This window comes from Magnolia sinica, chromosome 4, assembly GCF_029962835.1.
Source record: "Magnolia sinica isolate HGM2019 chromosome 4, MsV1, whole genome shotgun sequence".
Taxonomy (NCBI): domain Eukaryota; kingdom Viridiplantae; phylum Streptophyta; class Magnoliopsida; order Magnoliales; family Magnoliaceae; genus Magnolia; species Magnolia sinica.
This window is the reverse complement of record NC_080576.1, coordinates 19,418,599-19,426,386: the sequence shown is the minus strand read 5'-3', so window position 1 is coordinate 19,426,386 and position 7,788 is coordinate 19,418,599. Positions and strand designations below refer to the sequence as shown.

The 7,788-nt window shown below is 39.7% G+C and overlaps 1 long non-coding RNA gene across 1 annotated transcript; it reads left to right on the top strand.

The window, feature by feature from the left end:
* The first annotated feature begins 4,108 nt into the window (after positions 1-4,108).
* LOC131242677 (uncharacterized) lies at positions 4,109-6,890 on the top strand. Its single transcript, XR_009169684.1, has 3 exons — positions 4,109-4,348; positions 4,479-4,554; positions 5,774-6,890. It is a non-coding gene; the product is annotated as an uncharacterized LOC131242677 (long non-coding RNA).
* Positions 6,891-7,788: the final 898 nt, after the last annotated feature.

Here is a 7,788-nt window from a genome sequence, read left to right as displayed (position 1 = left end):
TTGAACCGTTCGTACAACTCGCAGCTCGAGGAGCATCATCTTGGCATGACATGTACCTACACCTGGCGCGTAAGCCAGCTACATAGCTATGTGGTACACCAGCAAATCCTCTTGCTATTGTACATAGTAAACTCTGTTGGGGCCCACCTTGAATGGATGTGATTTATCCACGCCGTCCATTCGTTTTTGTAGATCATTTTAGTGGTCGAACCCAAAATTGATGTATATCCAAAGCTCAAGCGGACCATACCACAGGAAAAAGTATAAGTATCAAAAGAACTACTTCGAATCGGGTAGGATTGGATCGGTCCGGATCCATTCGGATCGGTTTTCGGGTCGGGTCGGATCAGATCAGGGCCAATCCGAACTCGACCCGAAAAGATTTCGGATCTGGATGGGGCTACCTGATCCGCACCGATCCAGACCGTCAGTTCGGTTCTGATCGGGTCGGATCCACCGGATCGGGTCTGTTTTGCCTAGCTCTAATTATGACGGTTCGTACTATACATTCAAGTAGTGATGCTTGATATCATTTTCCTACATGCAAAGGTGAGTAGCTGAGGGCATAAGGGTCACTTACGAGACTAACCTACTTGCATAATATATTGATTATATCGAATCAGGCAATGACAGGAAAATTGGTCTCTGAGCAGATTCCAACTCAACACATTGAACACTGGTAGGTAAATTGGTCTTGAAGCAGAGTCCAACTCAATACACCGAGCATAGCACGGTATTGCTCACGTCATACACTCAATGCCGGATCATATGCAATAAAGATTCAAGAGTATGATAACTTAATTGGGAGAAAAAGTTTGTGTGGGCTCCATTCTGACGTGTTTGCTACATTTGAACCGAGCATCAGTTTGCTGTTTTCTATTATACCACAAGCTCATAAGTTGGCGAGATCAAAACTCAAGTAGGCCACAGCCAAGGTAAAAATGTAAAATAATGCCCAGCTAAAACCTTTGAAATTATGTGGTGTCTTTCATTTAATGTTGTGATATTCAATCACATAATTGCTTATGCCATGAGTTATGCATTTTGGGATTACATGCCATGGTAGTGTATGTGGTTATTGTGTTGTTGGGGTTTATGCGGTCACACGAAGAAATATCCGATCGCATAAGTCATAGTTCTATAGCTATGTAATTGCGTAAAGCCGTACACATTACGCGATATGGTATAATCTCCAAACCATTAGATTTCTGATTGTTAGACCTTATTTTTTGCTTCATTTTCTTTTATTTTTACTTATCACTACACCAAAATTGCAATTTTGGAACGCCTACATCTTTGGTTCGGAAACGGCTAAAGGCTATTTCAAGTTTGAATCAGTTTTTAACCGTTTCAAATTTGGATTGACTTAGGTGAGAACAACCCTGACCTCACGCAAAACGGTGCTGCCAACCGATTGTTTTAAGGACGCCTTTTTCATTCTCTCTCTAGCAAACCCTAAGAATTCCCCAAAATCCCCAATCTTTCTTGCTCTTTCTCCCCTTTTCTTTTTCAATCCTCATTACAGCTACAAAATCTCTCTCTCTCTCTCTCTCTCTCTCTCTCTCTCTCTCTCTCGCTCTGTTGAAGAAGCAATGGCCATGGCAGTCTCGATCCGCACCCAGGGTTGTCGAGATGGACTACACGGTCCAGATCGGCGACCGTCAGATCCTCACCACCATCGCCGAAAGTGACATTCATGTGTTTCTTATCTTTTCCCATTCAGTGGCTTCGAAGTTTTGATCAACGACATGGAGTACGGCTGCAGGATTGTGGAGAAGCTCTCGCCCGTGTATGAGAAGGTCTCGAAAATACAAGGGGGCAGAACCGGTCGGAATCACCCGAGTCTGAAGTTAGGGTTACGGAAATGGAGAGTGGCATGAAGTGGTCTGATATGGGAGTTTCAGTGAGTGAGTTTGTAGCGGAGAAGCTGCTGTCTAGGGATGAGCATAAGGCATTGTTGGAGATGATCTGCGACGCGATTCAAAAGAAGAGGGAGGAGCCGGAGAGTGGGTCGGGAAGCCACCTGTGGTTGAGCGTATGTTAGTTTCCGGAGGTGATGAGGCCGGGAAAGGAGTCGTGGAGAGGGTTAGAGGCGTGGCTGGGTCGGTGTTTGGGATGGGCAACAGGTCACGTGACTCGCCTGCGTCGGACAACCAATCATGTGGTATGTAATCCAAATCTGGTAGGCTTTGAGGCCACGAGTAGTGATCTTGACCATCCATCAAGTGAGACCAATCACGGACGGCATGGATGTGTCAGGCTTACTTGCCAGCCTTCATTTGCGCGGCCAGCATAATGCATGTGCATTGATACGCGGGTTCATTTTAACAAAAGCTCAATGGGACCCACGACTCTCATACAACGTTGAGATCTTTTGAAATCAAAGTGGGCCATCCACTGTGGGTTTTGTTAGATGGACGGTCTGGATTGCTACTTATCCCATCCAATATTTGATGGGATGGACACCAGACACTGACATTTTTGATCTACGGTTGTCCGTTGCAGATGGTGTTGAAGGAGAGGACCGGAAGAGTCAAGTCTCTATGACTTGAAAGTGTGCCAAACAGCAGGTAGGAGAGATCCCATGTGGGGGTGTGTTTGGATGTTCAATTGAACGGAATTGCAATACATTCCCATCCCAATAAATTCAAGAACTATGTGAATAGGGGAAAGCATGATTCCGTTATTTTAAACCAACTGAGAATCCAAACAGAACCACATTGTGATGTACTGTAGTGGATACTTGTATTTGTAGGAACTACTTTCATACACTTTTCTTGCTTTTCTTCTCTCTTCTATCTATTGGTACAAATGGGGCAGGTCCCTGGTATTGGACCCGATTTGAAAATATTGGCTCTGTGGTCAAGTCTAAGCTTGACTTGGATTGCTAGATGGGTTGGGTTTGCCCATTCAAAATCAGCTTTGACCCGACCTGATAGTGGTCCACTTTTTTTTTTTTTAGGTGTCCCATTTGAGTCAATACTGAAATTCTGGGTCATATACTCAAATGGACCCTACCCTTGATGGATTTTTTATGCTTAGTGTGGGATGGGTGGAATAGGATTCATAAGGGCTGATTAGATGATAATGACTGAAAATAGATCCAACCGAGACCTGGACCCGACTGGTGTTGGGTCCAAATTCAGGATCTAATTTGTAAATGGTGGGGTTTGGCGCACCTCCATCCTCTATTGCCCCATTTGTAAAACTGCTTCTATGGTTATTTCATTTGTGGTTTCCATTAGCACCCTTACTTTTATGCTTTATTCCAATGTTAACTCCCAATTCTTCAGCAACATTTGAGAAACCCTGCAAAAAAAATCCATCTATAATTAGTAAAAAAGTTAACTACGGGCATTTTCTAGCATCCATATTTTACTTACATCAAACAATTGCTTTATATATGCATTCTCTGGAGGCTTAGACACATGAATCCATAATTCATTATTTGGTGGACCTGTGTATAAATTCACATTGAATTTACAACTTTATTCGCTTGATCAGTGACTTTTCCTTGTTAAATTTGGACAGTGGACCATTTTTTTTTTGTTTGAAGACCATTGATCATATGGTCAACATCATCTTACTGGTTTGATTTTTGAACAATGGACATTCATAATAGGTCCTGGAAAAAGGATTGTTTGGATGATCCAAATATGTAAGCATGCAGGCTCATCCGTCAAATCAATGGTCTAGATTACCACCTATGCTGATGACTGCTGGTATGCAACTTCAAGACAGTTTTCATGCCCCAATGCAGCACGGCCCTGTACTTTTGTTCTGCTCATGAGTTGTTTTAGCATACATTAGTGGCACATTGTTTTTAGATTTTAATTAGAAATTTTTTGACATTCAAGCTCTTGCTCTTGTAGGAGCTACAGTTAAATTATTATTATTATTTTTTTGGTATATGGGCTCTTGCTTTTACAGAAGCTAAGTGGCATACGGGAGGCGATTGGATGGGATGTAGAGGATGGCTGTGAATAAAAATTTATATCTCTTTTATGTTATCTCTATTGGCTTCATCATGTATTAATGGTGTGGGATGTTTGGATGATCTTTTCAAACTGTAGTATGACAATGTGCATACTTTGTGGGTGTTTTTTTTTTGGCTACTAATGTTCAGTACTTCAATACAATAAGTTGTTTCTGTAATGCTTGAGATGTATTAATACTTTATCTATGTTTGGATGTAATATGCTCATTCAAAGTGAAACAGTTATTTAGAGTGTAGGCTCAGGAGGAGGTCCACAATGCTTCACCGGGGAGTTTACATAGGTCCATGATCAAAGCTGCCCAACAGGTGCAGGTGCAGGTCACAATCCTGCCTTCCCTACCCAAAATTCAGGTCAGTCTAGCTCTTATCATTTGATAAGCCATATATATAGATTAAATGTTGACTGTCCATTTCTTTAACATACATTTAGCTCACCTAGTTTGACACCAACCTGATTCTTGGACCTGGGCATATTTTCTAGGTGAAGTTTGCTAAGCCCACACATGGGTAGAGCCTTCTGCAACTACATACAGCCGCATGTACCAATATAACATATGGTGCGAGAACAGAACTTTCCATTAAGTGAGCCATGTTCTATAAAACTTCTCTTATAAAAGTAGAGTTGTCTCCAACCTCCAATGTACTTGTTTTCAAAACAAATGGATGCCTATATATATATATATATATATATATATATATATATATATATATATATATATAAAATATCAACCTATTTTTTGCACAAGAAGATCTAATCATTGTTGCCTCTTAGTAGAAAGCTTGGCTAAAATAATTTTTACCAACCTCCATCTGTTTCGTAGACAGATTCTATTATGGTATTATGGTACGCAATAACTTGACTTTTAGGCTACGAGTTCTAAACAACATCTCCCACTTGACGGAAATGAAACTGGAGTTGTTTGAAATACATGGGAGACATGCGATCCCAAGGAACTAAGTGAAATCACTTTCTAGTTCTCATGAACTGAGGAAATGCTTGGCAATTCAATAGAATCTAGTTCCGTTTGTGAAATTGCAGTTTGATCTCTTTGTTAATATATAAATCATGATCCCTTCCCTTTTTCTATTCTGGATTTATGGATCTAATGATGAATTATGCACTGGAAGTTTTATTTGACAAGAACCTGTGTAGAGATAGGTTTCGAATGCCAACTTGAACAAATCAATAATACAAGTCATATCAGGATGAAACATTATCACTATTAAGTTGTATTGTCAATACAAAGAATCTGACTTGGATAGCTTTCCTTCCTAAAAACCAGTCCAAACTTTTTTTATGTAATTATTGAATTTCCATATGGTATGGAATCATTACTGTCTGACTGTTGCACCCTTCATCTGTTCCAGATCAACTAATTGATGGGACACATTCAAATATTGCACCAATTGCAAAAGTAGTGTTTTCCCAACATGAAATAAAACACATAAGCTATCTTTTCTGTCCATTTGGTGCATTTGTTTGACTTTTCCAAATCTACCAATCTATGGGTCACACATTGTAATATCTTACTGATTGGATGTTTCGGAGTGCCCAAAAATAGTTGGGCAACAAGTTTTAGAAAGGCCCACTCATTCAATGGTTGGGATCATAATGTGGGGTAATTTGAAGATAACTGTCCTTGCAATATTTCGCATTTTACTCCAGTGTTACAAACTTGAGATTTAAAACTTTCTGAAAGAAAGTTGATAATTGAATACTATCTGTTTTGGAGGCTATGTATTGCTGATTTTGTTCAGGGCATGACTGTCCAACAGGTTTGAGGCACCTATGGATCTAAAGAAAGGGCGGGAAAGATTAATATTTGAACAAAAGTATGGGGAAGCATTTACTTCAGCCCATGAATTGTTGGATGTTTATTTGATTTTTAGATAATGCAGATTTTGCTTAGTTTTTCAGAGTTTATAATTGAGAAGATGAGCATGTGCTCTCTCTCTCTCTGTCTTTCTTTTATGACATCTCATCCTTATCTTTTTCTATATTTTTAGTTCTTCAGTTTTGGGGCATAACTTTTCTGTATGATGATATTCGTTGTAGGATGAATCGATTCATACTGTATATTTGAGTCCATACTTGTCTTTTGATTGTCAGTTTGTACAAGGTAGGTCCATGGTTCAAGGATCTAGATGGCTCCAAACATGGTTTTCAACCATTCCTAAATAGGGATTTTGGTGTAGTGTTATGTGGGTTTTATTGTTGGATCTAGCAATTATACATTGCTTTTTTATCATCCTCTGGTCTGAATTTTTAGATATTTTGTGGAGGGAGCATTCAAATCTAGACAAATGTGTGTTTCATATGATCATTCCAATTTGAACGAATGTTTAAGAATGGGTGAAATGTGATTGTTAAGATTGCCTACTGACTATGGTCTCTTATGATGCTCCATCCACGGTTTGGTCTATTGTGAGGACGGTATTGATTAGCGCATTTATGTTGCATGTGGTAGATGGGTTGCTGCACATGGGTGGAAAGCAAAGGATATATCACGCAGACTCTTTTATTGTTGTTTTCATCATCTCATGGCATTCTTTATTTTGCTATAGGGCTAGTTTTGGATATACATACTAATCTTGTTTTCTCTTTACAGAATAGCCATTGTGCTTTATGTGTAGGGTTGCCCAGAATGGAAACTCATTAGCTGGGGACCTGTTTACTTGCTCTTTTTCTGCCCAAATCTCAAGCGATATAAGTAACTCATTAGGTGGAGATAGTGTTGTGGAATAAATTTCTACCTATCATTCTGTTTAGTTTGCCAGATGAAAATTTAGTTCTCTCATACGTTTCATAGCTCCTGCTACTTCACTTTCTTGTGCTATACAAGAGAAAGAGTGTTGTACCCTTTGGTATGGGTCAAATCCAATGATATTTAAATGGGGTATTTTATCAAACACCTTCTAAGCAACATAAAAACCAAGAAAAACAAAGAGAAAAAGAGTATTTGTTTCATGTACATACCTTCCTTGCCACCATCGACATTTCACTGAGTCATTTTATCAAACAGTTGGTGAGCAACATCAATGGCAAAGTAACCGAGTCACCGAACTGGTTCGATCCGAGTTCGATTTGAGCTGGATTCGAGGTGGATTAATTCTGAGTCGAGTCAAGCTGGGGCCTGCTCGAACTCAGCTTGAACTCATTTTCGAGCATAAAAAATCAGCTCGACTCGGCTCGAACTCGGCTTCGAACCGAGTTGAATCGAGCTTTTTCGAGTCGAGTCGAGTGAGCTAACCGAGCTAGCTCGGTTCGTGTACACCCCTATGTGTGAGCATTTCTCTCTCTCTCTCACACACACACACACACACACACATATTTCTTGATTTTAAAAATTTTTTTTATTTAAAAAATTATTTGGAAGGGTTGTGATATTGACGATTATGGTTATATATAAGAATTGAAGAAAATATTTTTTTTTTTTGCTTATACCATTTGACAACATTGGGTTCACCTCAGCTTCGGATGGGCCTAGTCATAAGGGTTGTTTCTTCATCCTTGGATCGTGCACATGATCGCTTATGTCATTTGCCAACATTAGGATCACCTTAGTTTCAGATGGGCATAATCATAAGGGGGTGTTTCTTCATCCTTATGGGGAGCCCTTTATAAATGTGCTAGATGGAATATACTTGCCTAGAGTAGTTCCCAATTGGAATAGTTTTGTGGTGGGTGTTTGCCCTTTTCCCCTGTTTGTGGCTCACCAGTCAAGTTAATTGATTGATTCAACCTTCAATCATTTGGGATTTGTTTGTTGAATTTCCCATTGTTAGACCAG